General features: G+C 36.7%; 1 protein-coding gene across 2 annotated transcripts in view; it reads right to left on the bottom strand.

The window, feature by feature from the left end:
- Positions 1-20706, bottom strand: part of RASGEF1A (RasGEF domain family member 1A) — a 159009-nt gene that overhangs the window by 120528 nt on the left and 17775 nt on the right. The window lies entirely within an intron of this gene.

Below are 20706 nucleotides of genomic sequence, written 5' to 3'. Positions count from 1 at the left end.
AAACAAGTTCTGGAGATGATGGAGCTGTGCTCTTTGGATTGACATGTGCACTGTGCAGCTCCTTCACGTGCCATCCACAAACTGTGATGACTTGTGCAAGAGCTGCCTGTGCAATGGGTTTGATTCATTTTGTGACACAGTATTTGGATCTTTTATGTTGTTATGCTGACTTTTGAGTTAGGCTCCACCTGTGTGCTTGAAACCACTGGCAACATCATCTTCCCATACACATTTCTCCCTCTCCTGCAGCATTTAGTGCACCAAGCAGAACAGAATTGGTTGCATGGTGAATAAGCTATTTAAGAATGAAAAGAAAGCAAGCTCTCCAAGTGCATAACCCTTAAGAAATTTTAATTAATGTCAGCAGAGAAATCTCTGTGGGGAAAAAATGGAACTGTAAAGTGTTTGTTCTGGTTTCACAAAGTCTTTCTGCTTCTCCTCTCCCCAGCTGGTTTCCTCCACAGATAAAAACCACAGTCTCCAACTGCAGAGAGATAAATACTGGCAACTCTCAGGTTCGCTTTTCATCCCATGCCTGGTGGGAAAATGCCAGTCAGTTTTCAAGCTTTTCCAAGTGAGTCTTTAGAGGGTTATTCACCAGACTTTGAATTTCTGGTAAACTGTTCCCTGCAGCTTTGGTTGAAAGGAAGAAAAATTCATGTGTATCTCATTTTCAGTTTTTGATTTGCTGCCTGAATTTATTATGACTAGACTCTTGGAAGGTTTGTTTGTTTTTGTTTTGTTGTGTTTTTGGCACTTTTTTGTTTGTTTTGGGGTCTTTTGGGTTTCGTTTTGTTTTTCTTTAACTCTCCCAAGTTTTACTCGCATTGTTCTAGGCCGTCTTTTTAGGCTATGATTTCAGTTACTGACAAACCTTATCTTTTTGTTTCTATAGCGTTTCCATAAAAATGAATGAGGGTCTCTAAGAAGTTTGCTAATGAGAGGTGATTTTTGCAGTGTTTTATAGACCATGCAAAAATATTCTCATAAATCACCATTGCTGCCAGGCCAAAAAGATGCCTTACTGCTAGTATGACTATAAAACAGGATAGACAGAAGTATATAGCAGAAATAAACTCCACAAAGAGGCTAACTTATAAGAATTTCAGCAGATGTTTGATGTGTTTACAGCAACAAGTACATATGAGTAATCTAAGTGGTGGTGGTTAAAGAGAGCCCCACATGCATATTATGTCTTAAGTAGGGTAGCCCCTGAAAAGAGAGCTGTTTCCATGATAGGGCCAGTTAAAATATGAATAATAGGACAAATAAAATGCATGGAAATTAAGTTTTATCTGTCTGATTTCACTCTACTACACATAGCCACATTCAGATGAGGCTATGGTAGGAACCATTCTGCATTTTCACCTGATTAACCTTTTTTTTTTTTTTCTTTTTATTTTTTTCTTCCCCACAAGGGAAGCCGTTTTGCTCCTATCATGCTTACTAATTTGAAGTTTTTCCATTTATGCAATTCAGTGGGATAAAGTGAAGACATGCAGTAAGTGACTGAAGCGAGTTGATGCCTGATAGATGGTCATGCTCTTAACCCAAGGTAGATGAAGAAATTTGATTTTAATTCTGTCTACTAATTAGTAACCTAGTGTGATTGTCAGAGCACTGACTTATACAGGATGCTGTCAGACAATGTCAATAGGTGCTGTGTAATTCCTAAGACAGCTAATACTTATTATTATTATTATTATTAATTATTATTATTCCCTTATTTCTGTACTTTTCCCACATAGATTGGAGGAGGTAAAAATTGCTTGAGAACATTCCCATCTCACTGCCCTGCAAATTTGGCTTTAAATCCCATTTCAGTTCTAGATCTCCTCTAGATCTCATCATAGGATGACCTACTATACTTTTCTGGGGCTCAATAGGATGACTTTTTTCAAAAAAAAAAAAAAAAAAAAAAGTATCCCCATCTGTGAAGAAAAAATGTATGGTCTTAAATAATTGAATGGGAACGGTTGGGGATTAACTGAACTTAATCTGATAAAGACAACTCAATACCTAATTAGTCTCTTGTCCTTGTTGCATGTTTTGAAGCTTGAGGTTTATCATTTATAAAAGTAATTAAGTGAACAAGTATTTTATCAGCAACAGTGTTCTGAGAGGGGGACAGTTTGGCATGAAGGGATAGGACAAAGCCATGAGTGGATCAATAGCATGCAAGCCTGCCTTTCTTAATGATAACTATTGTTCTTCCAATTAAAATTGCTTTGATACTACCTAGGGAATTTAGGTTGACATGTTACAGAGATAAGCTGAGATGCAAGATTTATGCAATACTCTTGTAAAGGTGACCCCTGCACCTTGAATTGTTACTTCTTTTTGCTTAGAGAACTTACTAATCAGTTGTAACTTATCAGAGCTTGTCCAAAGGACAGAGTGAATAGGTTCTGCTTAGCAACTCATAATTATAGGCCTGATTTTCTCTTGACAACCAAGGTTAAGTTGCAAATTTGTACTGCTGCTCATTACTATCTGCAAAGGATTAGCCTTTATATTGTCATTCCTGCTTCATTATATTAAAAGTAATTTGCCAATTGCCACTATTACAAAATGAAGAGAATCTATGTTATACTCAAAAAACAAACGTTCAAGAAAATATGCTGATAATGACAAAATAGTTGTCAAAGGCTAATAGTACGATATTGTACTGACATCTGTTTAAAAACTTTTCAAAACACTTAGTAGATAGGATTAAAGTAAGCCAAGGTATTTTGATTATATATTACATTTTTTATAATATATTTGATTATATATTACATTTTCAATATGGAACAACTATTTGAAAGTCTACATTTCACAGACTTGGAAACAAAGGAGGATTAGTTCTCTTGGGCAGATCCATTCAATGAGACTAAATTTTCCTATTTTGTGCCCACTGAATTTGTAGAAAGGAATTGATGATATATTAGCTGAGCAAATTAAGCATTCTTTAGTTTGGGGAAAACTTACTGCATAGAACAGAAACCCATAAGTAATGCACAAATAGCATCTGGTAATGTATGTCCTAACAAAAGGATTAATTTGCATTGGAGAGCTGAAATGGGAATGAATGGAGCTGCACACTGTTGCCTTGCTATTAACGTGTATTGAAAGTGGATGATAATTGCTCATGAAGGTCTGGTTGTAAATGTCCATGTAGGAACTGAAGTACAGGGAACATTTCTGAAACTTCTGAGCCATTTTAAGATACCTGTTAAGATCAAAAGATACTTGTGCAAGGGCCATGACTTCTCATCAGATTTATGTATAGAAGAAAATAGAAAAGCAAAATAAAGAAATAAGCACAACAGTTTCGTGGAGCAGGAGCTATGAAGCTCAACTCAAGGGAGAAAATCATGAGAAAAGGGGATACTTTAAGAATCCAGACATAATTGGGATATAATTTGCAAATGGGAGATAAACACTTGAGTCATTCCCAGCAAGCTGGAAACTCCCTGTGGTAGTGTGAGTCAGAAATGAAGGCCTTCATAAGTATCTCCATGGCAATATGCTCCTCCACAATTTCTATTTGCATCTTGCAGCAGCACACAGAGTTTCAAAAGTGCTCAGAAAGGCAGAGGCTGTGGATAAGCATGGGTAGCCTTGTCAGCCCCATCGCTGATGTATGTGATAACAGAAACATTTGGTGTCAAAGACCTTTCATCCTGTTTGGGGTACAGGCTCTTGATTCAGCTGGTAGAGAGTCCTGGGCTTGGAAGAGAGGTGACCTTTCAAGTATTAGGTATAATGGCATTTAAAAACATAAACTGAGGGGAAGGGCTAGGAAGGGTTGTAAATAATTGGCAAATAGAAGAATGAATGATTAGGAGGTTTGTTCATTGTAGCTGGTATGGAGACTCTTGCCTGTTTTGAATCATAAATGAGTGGCATACCAGAGGAAAAGCCTAGGATGGAAGAAAAAGAAATAAATTGACGTCAGGAGGGGGTTCTTCACAGAGAGGGTGGTTGCACACTGGAACAGGCTCCCCAGGGAAGTGGTCACTGCACCGAGCCTGTCTGAATTTAAGAAGAGATTGGACTGTGCACTTAGTCACATGGTCTGAACTTTTGGGTAGACCTGTGCGGTGTCAAGAGTTGGACTTGATGATCCTTAAGGGTCCCTTCCAACTCAGAATATTCTATGATTCTATGATTCTATGAAAAGAACCAAAGGAAAGAACCAGCCTACAGCTGACTGAAAAATAAAGATGTTACAGCAATGTGACAGCTCATTGATCTTTAAACTATTGTTGACAGACCAGTGGCATATTGATTGAAAAGGTTAATATGTGAGAAGGAAATGTGTACAACAACAAACATTCTGTTTGGTAAATTGTTGAATAAAATAATTATCATGGATTCATGTTTTTTTGAAGACTTCCAACTATGCTGTAAAATGATCTTATTTTACCAAGAAGTTCTTCTTAAAAGTTCTAGTTGCTATTGCCAAAATCTCTAGTCTGTCACAGCAATTAGACACCTGTAGAGTGATACTGGTAGCTGATCAGTCAACTCAGCTGCAGTTATCCTGGTTTGCCCAACACCAGGTATGTCTGTGCTATCTGACAGATAACAGGATTAAAGCAACGACGTGCAGAGAGGTTCTGAAACCATTTCAGTAGGTGTAATGTTGTATGCGCTGTCTCGAAAGCAGAGAATATTCTGAGTCATTCTTCTTACACTAATGATGTAGTTTAGAAACCAAAAAATGCTTTTCTATACCTTCCCTTTACCATTCCTCTATCAGGCAATTCATCAGTAGGTAGAAAACATGCGTGTTTCTTTGTCTGTAAAGTTTTGGTGTCCCTGATGGTGGAGGAAAGCAGGAGGTTCTCTGAAGTCTCATGAGCCATAAGGTGAATGTGAGTGGGGAGCCAAAATGCTTTTAGCACTCAGACCTGTTGTTTGTGAAGGAAGGGGGAATGGATGCCAGCATAATGCTACATGGATTAGCAAGGGGTGCAAAGCCCAGGTCTGTGATTCTGTGAAGCTACTGTGTCAAATCTAGCCCAGGTTGTCATCAAATGGTCTATTCAGAAGACAGAAAAAAAGCCCCACATGTGAACAATGTAAAGGGTCTGGCTGTACTTCACAGAAAGAAGTGTGTAGTCGGGATATATGCATGATAGAGGATGGCAATTTACTGCTGGGGGTCACAAGCTGCGTGCTGGCATCTGGCTGCCTTCAGAAAGGCTTCTGCGGTTCCTTAGCATGCTCTCTCTGTTAAGTGCATCAGATAAAAGATGAATAAGGAACTCATAGCAGTTAGAGTGGAGAGAAAACCATTCATGCTAACTGTAGGTATGGCTAGCAGTAGTTATGGCTGTTGCTTGATATGGGGAAAGTTCGCCTGAAATTTAGCTACAGCCACATAGGTGGCAGTGAATTGAGCAAAAAAAATTAATTATTTTAAATTGAGCAAAAATATTAAACACATTTCTTTGTGCACTAATTCCCAAGTAGAGACTGGATACATGTGAGATATACATATCTATACAACTTTTTACTTATAGTTCTTCATATACACAACCTTTTTATACTGCTGTTAGTAAATCTTACTTTGAACCTGCATATAGAAAAGATCTTACACTTGGTGTATCTCTTAGAATCAAAACTTTACACAATGAAGTCTAACATACCCTAAAATAAGGCTGACAGTATTGAGGTATTTGACATGTGGGGGACTTTCAGCAGTAACAATTTGGAGGACAGAAAGTGGTGAAGGCCTTAAGTGTGCTGAGGAGTCAGCTTTAGCAACAAGCAGAAGAGAATTCAGCCTGACAAATAGGTGTCTGCTGCTTTTGGTTTTGATGCAAGAAGGGGAAGATGATTCTTTTAATGATGTAATAAAAGCATCTAATCTGCTCATAGTAATGACCATACCTCGGCATTTCTGCTGTGAGACGTCATTTTCTTCTGCAGTGATGTTACCGTTCTCGTGTAATGCTATTTCAATTATCAACAACTTGCCTACCTTTTTCTACCCCCCAACGTAAAGTACTTAATCAGATGTATTTCCCTGTTCTGGTAACTGCTTTTTTTTTTTTTTTTTTTTTTTTTTTTTCCCAAAATAAGCCTTAAAACATCTACCTGCTACCTCAGTCGGTTTTATCAACATACCATTCTCTGAGATGGTATTTAGAAAATGTATTTATTATCTATTATGTCATCTTTGGGAATTCCTAACATATTTAACTTTTAAGGCTTTCTTCATATCCTTTCTGACATTTGACTCCGTTTTTGTAGTCTCACAAAGGTTTAACTGTATCTTTCTCAATATGCATGCAATTGATGGAAAAGTTCAAAATTGCACATTTAAACCCAGGAGATTTTGCTAAATAGTTGCAAGTAGCAGCCAGATATTCTTTGTTCAAATATTTTAGAGTTATTTTGAAGTATAGTTATAAGTATTTCATTTAATGGATTTGAAAGTGGATATGGATTTGACCTTTTCCTAAATAGTTCCCACCACTCAAAACTAATGAGTATTTGATATTCAAATTCTCTTCTCAGAAAGAATTGTGGGTGATTTTCTTAAAAAACCTCGCTGCGTGCTCAGAAAGACTTGGCCTTTTTTAATTCCCAGACCAGGCGAAAACTCATTATATTTTGTCTGCCGGTTGGGCCTTTAAATTTTATGGCAATTGCAGCAGAATAATATGAGAGAAAACAAATGTAAACCTAAGCAACAGGTTTCTTGGTTAAATAACAATTCAACTCCATTTCTAATTCAGTATCCAATCAACTCCTGTAACTGCTTTTTACTGACTGGCATCTTTTTAAGTCCACCATTAGAATCTTCAAAGGTACAGTGATCTAATGCAAGTTCTCAAGGCTCTATGCCCTAATCTTTATGTTTAAAAGTTCATTTATAAATAAAAGAAGGAAAAAAATAATGCCATGTGGTTACAATGGCAACCTTATATTTCCCCAAGAAGATGCTGTGTGCCTCTTAGTTAACCTCACTCTTGCCTCTGTTCACCATCAAAAACGGTGGTAAAATTCAAAACAAACAAACAAACCCTACTGGGATAATGCAGATGTTTTTTTGAGAAGCTTGGGAAGTTCTTAAAAAGAGATGTCAAAAAATACTAAGTAGTTTAGATATTAGTAGCATATAAAAATAAATTGACTCTTGCAAAAAAAAAAAAAAGTGCACATGTGAGTTTCTGTACTACAATAATAATTTGATATTGACACAGAAATTTAGGCACTGTAAACAGAAATGGTTTTATCTAAAAAACAGAGTTTTGATATTTGTTCTTGCTGTTTGTGGTGTCACAGTGACTGAATAAAATGTGGAACCTTTAGTAAGGACTGGATCCCAAATTTATGATGTCTTAGCGCACATGTGGAAAATCATAGGTGGGTGATTTTTGTAGCCTTTCTGCTGAAATATGCTTCTTGTGGTGATTCAAGAGCTTATTAAATAAAAGATACTAGCAGCAGTAATTCTTGAAAAAAAAAAAAAAGTGGAATTATTTTTGTGTCTCCCCCAGATGGTATGAATGTTTTCAGAAGGGAAGAATTAGTTTACATTTGATAATGATCGGTGGCCTGAACAGATGGACATGTTTGGTTGAATAGGATTTTTTTGTATTAAGAACTGCAGGTTAGAAAATAGGGCTAATCTAAATGATACTGGAAAAGGAAAAGGCTCCCTTAGGCCCTTTGATTTTGTTAAGGTTTGGATTAAGCCTGTTTCTAAGTGCAAAGGAAAGGTGTATGCTGAGACAGTCCATGATGAAGTAGGCAACTAAGGACCATCACACATGCTGATGACTGACGTGTCACGGTGCTTAGCAAAAGAAAACACCTCTTTGAAGTGAACTTTCATGACCTGAGAAATTTATTTATGGGAAGAACAAATGAATGTGAAGAATGAGGTCATTCTGATCCTGTCAGGGAAGCTGGAGCAGCCATGAACTTGAAAGTAATGATGAACATAACTCAGAAGGTTTTGTACAGATAAGCATTCAACTGACTATAAAGCAATAAGAGCAGAGGTGCATTGAAATTTAATGGAACCCATTTCAAAGTTCAGAAATGCATTCACGATGTGCTGGAGTTGCTAAAGACTGGTTAATATGAAAAAGTTTTGCCTTCTTTCCCTGTAAAGAAGGCATCCCATTTTCAGTGCAATGCCACTCTGCAAACTTGGAGCACTTAGCTATGTGTTTAGGTCTACTCACAGGGGAACAGCATGTATGCTGAAGTGCACTGAAGTGACTACAGTGTAGTGCAGCAGACTGGTATGGACAGTAGGTCTATATACTTGTAGAATACTTGTAGAGGCACGTCCTTGTACTGATATCTGCCACAGGGAATTTAAGATTTGTTTCTGCTGAGTGTTGTATGGTTTAGGGATTCCTTCATTTCCTTCCAAATTTGAACCCTTGATGGTGCAGCAGCTGACTAAATCTGGGCATGATAAATGCAATGTGAAGAGAAGCTTTGCTCTTAATGAGATTTTATGCTGATACAGGTGAGTGGGCTTTATATGGAGTAAAGTATAGATTGGCTACCATGTTCTATATGTTCTATATAAATAAGAAGAATTTGTGGTACACAGTTGTGCTGTTGTCTTGGTTACTGTCACGGTCTTGCCACAAACCATGATGCTAGCATGATTTCATCTGCACCTGTGAATTGTGATCTGAAAAGCACTGAAAGGGCTTTCCTTATTCTCATTCTTGCAGTTTTAAATTGTGCTGTGTACGTAGCATAGTCAAATGTCAGTGATAACATCGCAAAGTTGATACTCTATAATTTTGTTCTCTCTAGCCAGGCTTGTGCCCTTCAATAAATGATTAAATTCTGCTTTTAGCTTAAAGGGAAAATAATTATTTTTCTATTTAGTTAATATTCACATTAATAAATCCTTCCATCTTCATGGGAGAGTATTATTTTCTGCCCAGGCAAATGAATCTATCCAAGATTATTATCTGGATTCTGTTCTCACTGTGTCTGAGCAGCTTGTATTGCGACCCCAGTTACCTCCTGTATGCTTATGTTGTTTGCCTTTTCACTGAGTCACTAAAAAAGTGTAACCAATGGCAGGGGCAGGGGCAGGGACTCTGGAGCCCCAGGATGCCAGTGTATGATTCTAATGAGATATTTGCAAAGTGTTGTAAAGTGTCAATACAACACTCATGGTCATCATTGCACATAGCCATTTCCGTAAGGAGCTTGGTGCCATAGTGGGGGATGAGGTATTTATTGCTGTTTAATATTACTTGTGCTAGTACATTCTGTTTTTTGTTGTTGTTATTTATTTATTTTTACTCATGATCTCTCTTATATGAGTAAAAAGCATTAATTCATTCCTAAAGGAGGCCTACCTGAAGGTTGTGAAGGTTGCAATGACACTAACTTAGCTTAAGGTGCTGAATAAACAGCCAATTCTTTTCTTTAAAAGTGCTTTTTTGTCTTCTGCACCTTTACTGATGAACTAATCAGACTGGAAATGCTCCAAATTCCCATAACAGACAAAAAAAAAATCTAAAGGAAAGAAACTCTGCCTGTGAACTCAGAGGAATGCATGCTGATTAAATCAGTTTAAGACAAAAGTTTCTGGACAGCCATTTCACCTGCTCCCAATTAGGGCAGGTACTTGGAACAAGTGGACCTACCAAAACTTGGAAGAAAAAATTTGCATTTATGTCCTTTGCACTTCTTTTTTTTTTTTACCCTTTTTGTCTTGTTTTATGTTTCCTTGAACAAATAGCATTTTGTTTTTGAGTTGCTTCCTGTTTTCATAGAAATTAATTTATAGGGATCCAAGTCCAATTACTCACTGAAATGACATAGGTGATAATTAGGCTGTGACCTAGGGGCTCCATTTATGTATTTGGGTTGAGCATAGATATGATGGTTGCAGCATTATTATTTTCATGTGTGGAAATGTTCGGAATGCTCTTAGAGAGATCATTTCTACTTGGAAGCAGAAAGTACTCAGTCTTAAGAAGCAGCATTTCAAGATCTCCAAGGCCATTTTATGGACACTATGTTCTCAACTGTGCTTTGACTGGTCAAGCAACACATACATTATTAAATCATCCCTTTTTACTTATAGCATACGATTGTGCTCATCAAGCGACTAGTTAAGATGAACATACTTTTTCTAGCATTGGGGCAGTTCCTCATTAAAGAGAGATATAGTTGCTTGCCCAAAACAGCCTTTCTATGTTATTAAAGATATCTTCATCATCCTTTTGTCTGAAGACTCTTCTTGCTTCTGATTTCCTACATTATAATCTTTATGCAATAAATACATGTGAAATAAGCAGTAAAACTGAAAACAATAATAGTAGTTTGTCCTTTGTTGTACTTGTGTCCAAACACATAGCCTAGAATGGCATTAAAAGCCTAGCTTGAATGTATAGTGAAGGGTGTGCATAGTTAGCTAATTATATGTTAAATGCAGTTGCTGTCTATAGATTGACAGTGTGTTCCATGTCTTTACAGAGAGAGAGATGATATGTCCCTCTTTGTAAATATCATCCTTTTTAATGATATTTATTGAGGGCATTCATAGACTGTCAAATATAAAATTGTTCTGTAATGCAGGAACAACATTTAGTAATTTTAATATTCAAGGAGATGTACTGATAATCAATAGGGAAAATATTTTCATGCAGAGAAAACAATCTTGACTTCTGGGGGAAAAGAATAAATGACTAGCATATTGTGCTTTTGACAGGTTTTTGTGCTACTGTATGGAATCTTCCATTTTGTAGTATTTGTAATTTAATTTGATGATCATGAAGATTCTTGATTAAAAGGCCTGGATGCATATTCTAGGTTCTCAGAGCTACAGGAGAAATGTTATAGAAGTATTTCCTTTGAGTGTACATTTAAATGTTTAAATGAGGTTGCTTTGATAGGGGATGGTTTGGGGTTTGTTTAGGACTAGTGTTTGTGCAATTAAGCTGTTTCTGCATAAATGTTCATACTTTGGCTTATATTTTTTTAAGCATTCTTATTGGCAATGTTACAGAAATAAAGTTGGAATCAATGAGTAAAAGATAAGTGAAAATAAACACACCTGCAAGAATATTCTGGTGTACTATAGCTAGTTAGAGAGCATCTAAATATTAACTAAACCAACAGTATGAAGGCAGGAAAAGACTCACAGTTACTTCCCCTCTATGAATGCATGCCCTGGCTTATATTTGTGTATGTTGCCCTAACTCTTGTGAAATCTATTTTCCTAAAATTGTCTATTAATAAAATTAGAGTATCTTAGCATACTGGAGAATGATGGGAGTGTGCTGTAGACTAGCCTTTGGATTGTATCCAGCTTTTAATTACTCTGATATCTGGGCTTACAGTGAGGTGAGTTAGGCAGCATGGTACTTGGGAAAATCTGCAGCCATATGGTGTTGCTCGTAGGTCAGCATTCCTAATATTGGCGTTCCCGCTGGAGTAATGGGTGATGTGAGCACTGGTGGGAAATTACAGGGCTTGACAAAGGTTAGGAAGAAATTGGCAGGAAAGAGTGATCAAGGCCAGTTTAAAAACAAGTGTGCTCTACCTGGGGGAAGTATCCGATTTAGACAAAACTGGGTAAGAGGAACGAAAAGAGGTAAGCAAATTGCAGTCTTACCAGGACACTGTCTGATCTCAGGCTCTTGACTTCCACTTGTAAAAGTGTTATGGGACCTTGATAACCAGGAGTATTATTGATTCATTATCTACCGAAACTATTATTTCCTTGAATATGAGAATCAGTTTTATGTTTCTTTCTCAGTGACGAGGCAATTTTATTCTGCTTGTGTGGAAAGTGCGATAGGATGAAAGTGCAGCTTGATATAGTTGCAGGCAATAAAGCAGATATATTAGGGAACTGCAAAAAATATAAATCTCTTGTAGGCTGACTTTTTGGGGTATCACACATTGCTAGAATCTTGGTGCTCAAGTCACTTTGTTGGATTCAATAGTGTCTATATTCAAGTGTTACTGCAAGCTTTAAAGTCCTGGATTCATGTAACCTCTTCTGACATTGTAAATAACATATACTGGATCATTTTGGGAAAGAAAATTTGCAAGTGTGAAGCTTTGGGCATACAAAATCTGCTGTGGACCCTTCAGCTTTGTATTTTAATATATATATATTTAAACATATACATATTAATAATTATCTATTTAATATATTTATATATTGATTATATTACATATAATATTAATTAATTAATAATATAATTAATTAATTGATTATATATATATATAGGTATCTGGTCCATGTATTTTTCCATGAAAAATGCATCTGCATTTGTACATAAAGTGTTATATGAATAAGCACCTGAAAGACAAAGGAAACATTTCCTTGTCAACCATATCTTGTTGAAATACACTGCCTGCACTGAAATGTAGAGCTCAACATGTAGGAACAAGATTTTTACTTACTTTCATAACACGTTTGACAACTACCAAATAGGAGATCATGCTTCCATGCAAAGACATTAAAATAGCAGTAATGAAAATCTGGCAGTGGCCTGGCATCAAATTACTCTTTAATAATCAGTACTGGAACATTTGGAGAAAAGCTGGGTATAACACCTCTCTATCAAAGCACTATTTATGTCTCTTTGTCTGTGGCTTCTGTTGTTTCCAATGACAGTTTAATATCTGCACAGAGATGGTGCCTGTATTATTAGGCATTGCCTATGACAAACAGTCCCTGACAACCCCCCTGATGTTTTCCAGGCTTTACAGATCAGTTCTATCACTACTCAAAAGTCCAGCGGAGGAATCAATATTTCTCCATCTTTAAATGGAAAGATAAAAAAGAGAGATAGAGCGATTATAGGCTGTGTGTATGCTCTCCAAGACCTTTTCAGACCTTTTCTCAAGTCAGCCAGGTACATTTTTTTTTCTTTGTCCTTTGTGATTGCTTGTTCCACCTGTTATGTATAGCTGCTCACAGGGCCATTGACAAGATGGCCACAATTTAGGGTTAAGATAATAGTGATATATATTTATCAAAAAAGTTGCAAGTGGAAAGCTTCTGTATGAAGCAGTTATGTCCGATGATTGTTGAATGCAATTTTTCCCTTTAATGCTCTCTGGGTGGATTTCCTTAATGATGCCATACCTCATTCCAGCTGTCCACAAGGACAGTGATAGGTGGAATGCCAAAGCAAGCTGGATTGGGTCCTTAAGCTGTTTTTCCTATTTTTTGAGTAACTTCACTTTGTGAAAAAAAAAAAAAAATAATAACTATTTTAATGATTTGCAAATAGAGTTAGTTAGATAATGTCTAAGGTTGTCACAATTACCCAACACAGCCAATAGAAAAAAATACATATGTATTCTTAAAGAAGTAAGTCTTTATTACTTCGCTTATTTGTCAAATGCTACTCCCAGTCTTAGGTAAGTAATAAAACTATTTCTAAATGGAGTGTTCTGAGGAGAAATTAAATTGTTCTCATTGATTAATTCAATAGGCTTTGCTTGCTGACTGCAGAGGAATATGCCAATAGGTTCTTCACCTGGTTCATGAGACAGTTCATCTTCTGTGGGCAGTGCTCTGAGAAACCACGTGCCTTGATGGGTTTGGTTTCAAAGTGCAAGTAATGCCTGTGAAAGTAAACTACCCTGTATGATAATGCTACCCGTCAGCTCCTTGTCTGAGCACAGATGGGACTCATCAGAGAACTGTGTGTGGCTCTGCCAGGCTTTCATGAAAAAGGGTATCAATTGAAAGGTTGTGTTTGTAGATGCAGATTTTATACTTCTGAACAGTAATTTTTGTGTACTTCAATTTGCATCTTTTCATGACACTTACTTCTAATTATGAATTCAAGACGGTGTCTAGTTTTAGAACATACATTGATTGAAAACAAAGGACAAGTACATACTACCTACTTTTTCAAAGCAAAAATACGGAGCTTATCTGTCACCACTGGGAGAAAATTTCTATGCAGCAAATGAAAAACAATTCTTTGTACACAGATCATATTTATAATTTTTTTCAAGAAATAGCAGGAAATAACTAAGGTATTGCCACCCACATGACTGGCACTTAAAAACAAACAAACAAACAAACAAAAAAACCCCAACAAAGTAGTGGTTTACATTACATTGCTACAATAAAATGTGAATAGTTGAAATTGGGAACAGATTTCTAACCCCGATTTTGACTTTGCAACTTTCTGCAGTTCACTCACTCACATTTATGTTTTTGTTTTTTCTTTGCCATGGAGCTTATAAATTTGGGAGGGATAAGAGGAAGATAATCTGATTGCTTTGTACCACTGTGCATTATAGAAATGTTGGGTACTGGAAACTTCTGTCCTGAGAAGATTTTTCTCAACATGCTTATTGGACAATAGGGTTATGCGTTCAGAAAACCAGTATCATTTTTGTCAGAATTCATCTCTAGTGAATGAACATTTCATAGAAAAGTTCATTTTTAAAAGTATTTTATATGTTGCTGATTATGCTTCTAGATTGAATGTGAATACAAAAGGGAAATGACGGGGCATTACCAATTTTATGTCCTATGTGGCATGCAGCTGACCTGCCATCTTCCAGCCACAAGTCATGTAGTCTTACCCATCACACGAGGAGAGAGCTCATGTCACACCCAAAGTCTCCAGTTGAAAGCTCATTCTCTGGAAATGAGTTCTTGGGTTACTTTTGTTTCGCTAGCTTGACTGGAGTACACTAGTGTGCATATTTCATATTGTAGTGTATATCTTACAATGTATACAAAGGCAAAAACTAGTTCTAAAAAATGGGTTTGAATAATATATATAGTTTTTCCTCCCTAACTTGACACTTAGAAAGCTGCTATCAGAGTAGACATGCTCATTTGCACATAAAATAAGTGGTCCGAGGTTATGTCCATGCCAGTATTTTTGCATTCTGCCCTGCCCTTTTGGCCTCCTCTCCTCCTGCAAAGTGCCTGTTAACATACGTGCAGACAACATCAGAGCTGTGTGTATCTTCTGTGCCATCTACTGAGCCAATTGCTCTCCCCCTGCACATGCACACATACACAGCAGTTTCTTGCGATACAGTAGCCCTAATGCACAAATTATACTTCAGTCTGAAACAAAAAAAAAAATACTGCTAGCAATCATTTTATATCATTAAACATGTTATTAAATGCTGAAGTGACTAGTTACTTGTTTGCTAAAAAAAATGTTCCATTCATCATAATTTCTGTACCTGCTTGATCATCATCTAAGTTCCTACTATAATTTTTATCTCGATCCTACGGCATGCACTTACATTTCCAGACCAAGGATTTTTTTTTTTTCTCGTGATCACGGATTTTCATCAGATATTATAAATAAATATTTCTACCTAAATTATTCTTTCCTCCATAGATGGACCTTCTCTGTTTTGATTTGCTGAGTAAATTTAGTGTGAAAACATGGAAGAACCCAGGTTTTTCTGAGACTACCCTTTTGTTTTGATTCTTATGTTGCTAAGATCAGAGGATATATTGCTAGGGATCCTACTGTAAGAAATAATTGCTACAGATTTGAAAAGGGTTCTCTGCTGAATCATACTTATTTCAATAGAGCTATTTCATTAGGAATTAGTGAATCTTTTAATAAGTGCAAGAGTGCATTTTTTTAAAAATTCTATTCAAATAATGCTCATATTTTGACTATTTGTTCTGTCTGTTATGACATTTTCTCAGTGTCATGTTTTTCCTGCCATACTTCCCAGCCTCCTTCATATTATCTTTTAGCTCTGTTCATTCATTTTCAACAATATCTACACTCTAAATTTCCTATGTAAACTTGTCTATAGGAGATAACTCTGTATTAACTGTGATTTTAACCTAACACAATAATGAACATATTGTGTGTACTGTTACTGGGGTAGGCAGGAGTTAGCATTTATGGAGATACTGAATGGGTTTATGCTGTCCTGTGCTTGAGGAATAATTATTACTTTTTAGGCTGGTATGTTCCATGCTAGGGTATCTTTTATTATTATTATTATTATTATTATTATTATTATTATTATTATTATTATTATTATTATCTCTTATTTATTCTGAAAGAACTGTATGAATTTGCTAAAATGTATGATGTTGTAAAGAGTACAGTGAGCTAGGTGGTTCAGAAGTTGCATAATTGAAGAATGAGTGAAGGAGTGGCATATGCATAAAATCTAACAACATACGCTTCTAGAATTTGGCTTTTATTTTAGAAGAATATTTATGACATAATGGTAGATTTGGCATTGCCCCTTGCTGCTACAGCAAGGATGATATTTATTAGCTTCAGGATTATGTGGGGAAATGTAGAACTATTAATTTCACAGACAGTTGTCCATGAACTAAACACTGTTGTAATAGTGAGAATTTCCTTCACAAGTATGTGACATATTCCTGTTACTTGTTTGCAGTTTTCATAGCTCTCACTGACTTTGCATCTTGGTGAGAACTGAAACTTACTGTACATGGAATTTACTTGTGCAATTGCCCATGAAACCTTAGAGGTTTGGAAGGACCTACTCCAAGAACCACATGCAAATCCTAATGCTGCAAACTGAGCTAAACCAAGTTTTCTAATACAGTGAACACACAGTATGAACAAAATAATGAGATATTATAATGTGCATCTTGGTCTCTGGGAACAAAGAGCTGATGTACAAAGATCTTTAAGTCCACTAGTGATAAGTAATTATGAATGGGGTGTAAAACACAGCATCTGTTTAACATAGCACAACACTGCCAAACTGTTGAGGACAAATAACTTGCCTGCTCTGATCTGGAATATATTGAACAGCTTGAGCCAAAGAACAATCAGTTTATTGGCAGGGGGTAGAAAAATGTACTTGGCTTTCCCCACCTATAAATAAATAACTGAGAGGGTTACGGCAACATGAGTTGAGGAAAGAAAAAATGTTTAAAGAAAAAATACAAACATTCATTTATATCCACTGGGACTGAGGGTAGTTTAATCTCTCTAATATCTAACACTGCCTAAAAATGAGACAGATGCTGAATATGTCAAAAACATCTCTTAAAGATTTTAGCTAAGTTGCAATTGCTGCCCACTCTTGGATGTAATGAAAAAATCAGAAATGATATACACATGGCCACACAGCAAAGATGCTAGAAAATTGCCAACTCTGACATCAAGTGAGAGGAAGACGGTGATTAACACCACATGTCATACAAAAAGGGCATTTTTGCATTCAGGATGAATCACAGGACAGCAATGTGCAACTTGCCTTTTACCCACAAGACTGGTGAATATTGCAGGGACGTAGAATAACTAGTAAATTTCTGAGAAGGACAGAATTTTCCTAGTTTCTCTTTTTGCTGATATGAAGAGAAGATTTCTATTGTTCATCTACTTCAGTCTTGAAACTTGACAATTTTCCCTATAAATAAATGTTCTTTCGAGGAAGAAGTAAAAATGGTCTTGGTCTATAAATGGTCTATAAAAATGATAATATATTCATCATAAACACTGTACTTTGTAAGGAGGTTATTGTACTATGAGAATTTTGATGAGAAGTATTGTCACTATAATTTTCTTCACAAATATGGTGGTATTTCTTCTGGATGCAGAAACCTATGTGGATTGCAAAAGCAAAGTTAATATGTCTCCATATGCATCTGAAACAGTTACATACAAAGCCCTACTCTCTCTTTTGCTCTGTTTTTCCTCTGTTTGGCTCCATTATTCATTAGTCTTTCCTGTGCATGGAATGTTTTCCTTTAAATATCTGGGTTATTTTTGGCAGTGTCTGTTACAGGATTATCAGATAAATCAGGTTGGAAGGAACCTCAGAAGGTCTCTGGCCCAATCTCCTGCTCAAAGCAAGATCAGATGTCAGGTCAGACCAGGTTGCTGAGGGCTTTATCTGATATGGTCTTGAAAATCTCCAAGGATGGAGATGGCAAAATGTCTCTGGGCAACCAGTGCCCTGTGTCTCTCTTTGTGATGAATAACTTTATTTATACTTGCTCTAAAACTTTTATTTTTCCCCAATTTACACCCCATCTTCCATTCTCCCTTCAAAACCCACTTTAAAGAAATTGGCTTCATCTTCTTGATAAACTTCTTAGGTATATTCCTTGTCTTAAGATTGTTTTTTCTCTTCCAGATATAAAAAACAATAGACAGGGCTATTCTGGCCTTCCCCTTGATTATAGCTGTTACATCTCTCTGATGTCATGTCATGCAAATTACTTTACTACTGTCACTTTAGGTAAAGATGAGTGTTAAAAACACTCATTTTTACTGCCTTACTCTTTCTTTTTTAATTGTTTTGAATTAACTGTTAATTTGCAAGCAGTACAAAACAACAAACAAACAAACAACAGCCAACAAGCAAACAGAAAAACACTGGTGCCTGCACTAAGGTGTTGTAGTAATATATTAGTTGTAGACTGATGGTCTACCTGCATTGTCATCCAACTTGACCTGAATGAGAACAAGTGCATCCTTCTGTTTCTGATCAGTGTCTTGAGCTGGTTGTGCTTACAGCTGTGCAGTGATTCCTGATCTTATCTTAAAGGCAAGAAAACATTTGCATGCTTCTCAAGCATAGTTTTAACGGGGCAGTTACTATCATTTACTTACGTGCTACCTGATAAACCTACACTAAGCTTGTGATGAACTTAGTTTAATAGTAGGGCAAAGACACTCTAGATAAGAAGAGCATTAATGCATAAAAAGAGCATAATATTCATGTTTTGCCACATTTCCACATAAATGAGGGAAATGGTCATGGAAGCATTCTGCCCAAGGTCACACAAATGGAAGCTGAACCTAGCTCTTCAGATCATAATTCAAATACTGCAGCCATTCCATGTTGTTCCAACAGCATTTTTTTCCCATTTTCAGGATACTTCTTCTAATGAGTATCAGAATATTTTGCAGGGGGTAACTCGCCAGAGAGTTCTGGCTGTAAGAGAGGCTCTGAAACTACTGGGATGGTGTAGCTGCCTCTCATGTCAAATTCCACATCTGAATCTTTCCAAATCACTGGAATCTTTCATGGCCTCCAGTAAGGGTCTTAAAATCCATATAAAAAAACTCTGAAAGGAACTCTTCTAGGAACACCTCTCATATGGGAAAAAAAATAAATAATAATAATATGATAAGGAAGCTATTTATTTATTTATTTTTCTCTCATCATATCATTTTTGTCTGGTTCAAAGGGTCTTGTATCTTCTTAACACAGCAAGAAGACATACACCATTGATGGTGATTTCCTTTTTTTTTTTTTTTTGGGGGGGGGGGAGGGAGAAATAAAGAATAGTATAAATCAGACAGCACTCATATTCTAATGGGGTAACGTCTTTCCCATGAGCAACCAATGGCACTAAAGATTTGGCCTATGCATGATTTAATAACTTGCTGCTATCTGCACATGAATCACAACTGAAATCAAGAAACTACAATACCGAAGGCCAGAATATCTGTTAACAGGAATGTCTGTTGAAATGATGCAACAAAAGGGTGGCTCATGAGATTAGCAGTGGTGTGAAGAATGTGAAGAATCTTTTTTTTTTTTTTTTTTTTTTTTTTTTTAATCTGCTTAATATGACAAAAGTATATCACTCTGACAGCTGTTTGGCTCTTTGTGTTCAAAAGTCTAAAAGTCTGGTGGGTCTGGTGTGTGGGCAGCTGTCCATGCCATGCAGCAGGCACTCTCTGGGAGTCATTCAGGAAGGCCAAATTTTGCCTGGCTGTGGTGTAGATGTGCAGTACTACCCAATGCTTAAATCTGTCCTCTTGTGGCTGTGATTAATGTTATTTGGCTGTGAAAGCTGTGAAGGCAGCTTGCACTGCTACTGCCCATGCTCTACTTATCTCTGCTTTAATGGAGTGGTTCAATTTCCATGCCTGTATTAGTCTGTCACCTTTCTCAAGCACAATAAAAATTCCTCAGAGATGCCACACGTGCACTTTTACTTAATTATCAAAACAGTATTTCTCAATTAAAAAAAAAAAATAATTAAATGTTAAGTGACTTCTTGTATAGAGTGTGATTTAATGCAGTGGTCAGGCAGGTAGTAATTAGTCACAAGTCAGTTTCATGTTTGTTTGTTTCTTTTTAACCTGGAATCTGCTAAAGCTGCCTTCTGCTCCAAACCTTTGGGACATAATGCCATGTCATGCAGAGCTGCCTACACTTGCTTTGCCATTGTAGCAAGGTGGTTCTGAAAAGGATTAATGAGCCTGGATGGAGGACTACATTAAAGCAGGTCTGTTACTTTGCTAGTTGGCATGCTTTTGCTTGTTCGGGTGTCTCTGCATACCATTACATTGTGTGGTACTGGCAGAGCATGGTACTTCTAAAGAGTAACTTTCTGTCAGACCACACTCTTGGTCCTCTTGTGGTTTTGCCTGGCTTCCTTTTCTACTGACAAAAGAGCTATGTTAGTCAATGTGTGACAACCTGTGCTTGAACTTGGGAATCTGATTATTTAGGTCTTACTTGCAACTGTGGCAGCAGCTCTTCTGCACGTGACTGGTCAAGTATAGACAAATAGCTGCAGAAAGCTCTTTTTCTTGCAGGTCTTGACTGCGTCTGCCTTCCCTGACACTGTAAGTTGTTATTTTCTTTAGAATTCTTTAAAATAGATGGAAAAACCTTCGGTCATACTACCTGCAGCATTATCTCAGCACTTCTCAGCATCTGGGAGAACTCTAGGGAACTCAGAAGGCACCGTTAAACCTGAGCCACTCAGCAGATAGGCACTGGTAGTAGACC

This window comes from Aythya ferina (genome assembly GCF_964211825.1).
Source record: "Aythya ferina genome assembly, chromosome: 7".
Lineage (NCBI taxonomy): Eukaryota > Metazoa > Chordata > Aves > Anseriformes > Anatidae > Aythya > Aythya ferina.
The sequence above is the reverse complement of the archived record's forward strand: the minus strand, read 5'-3'. Positions and strand labels throughout refer to the sequence as shown.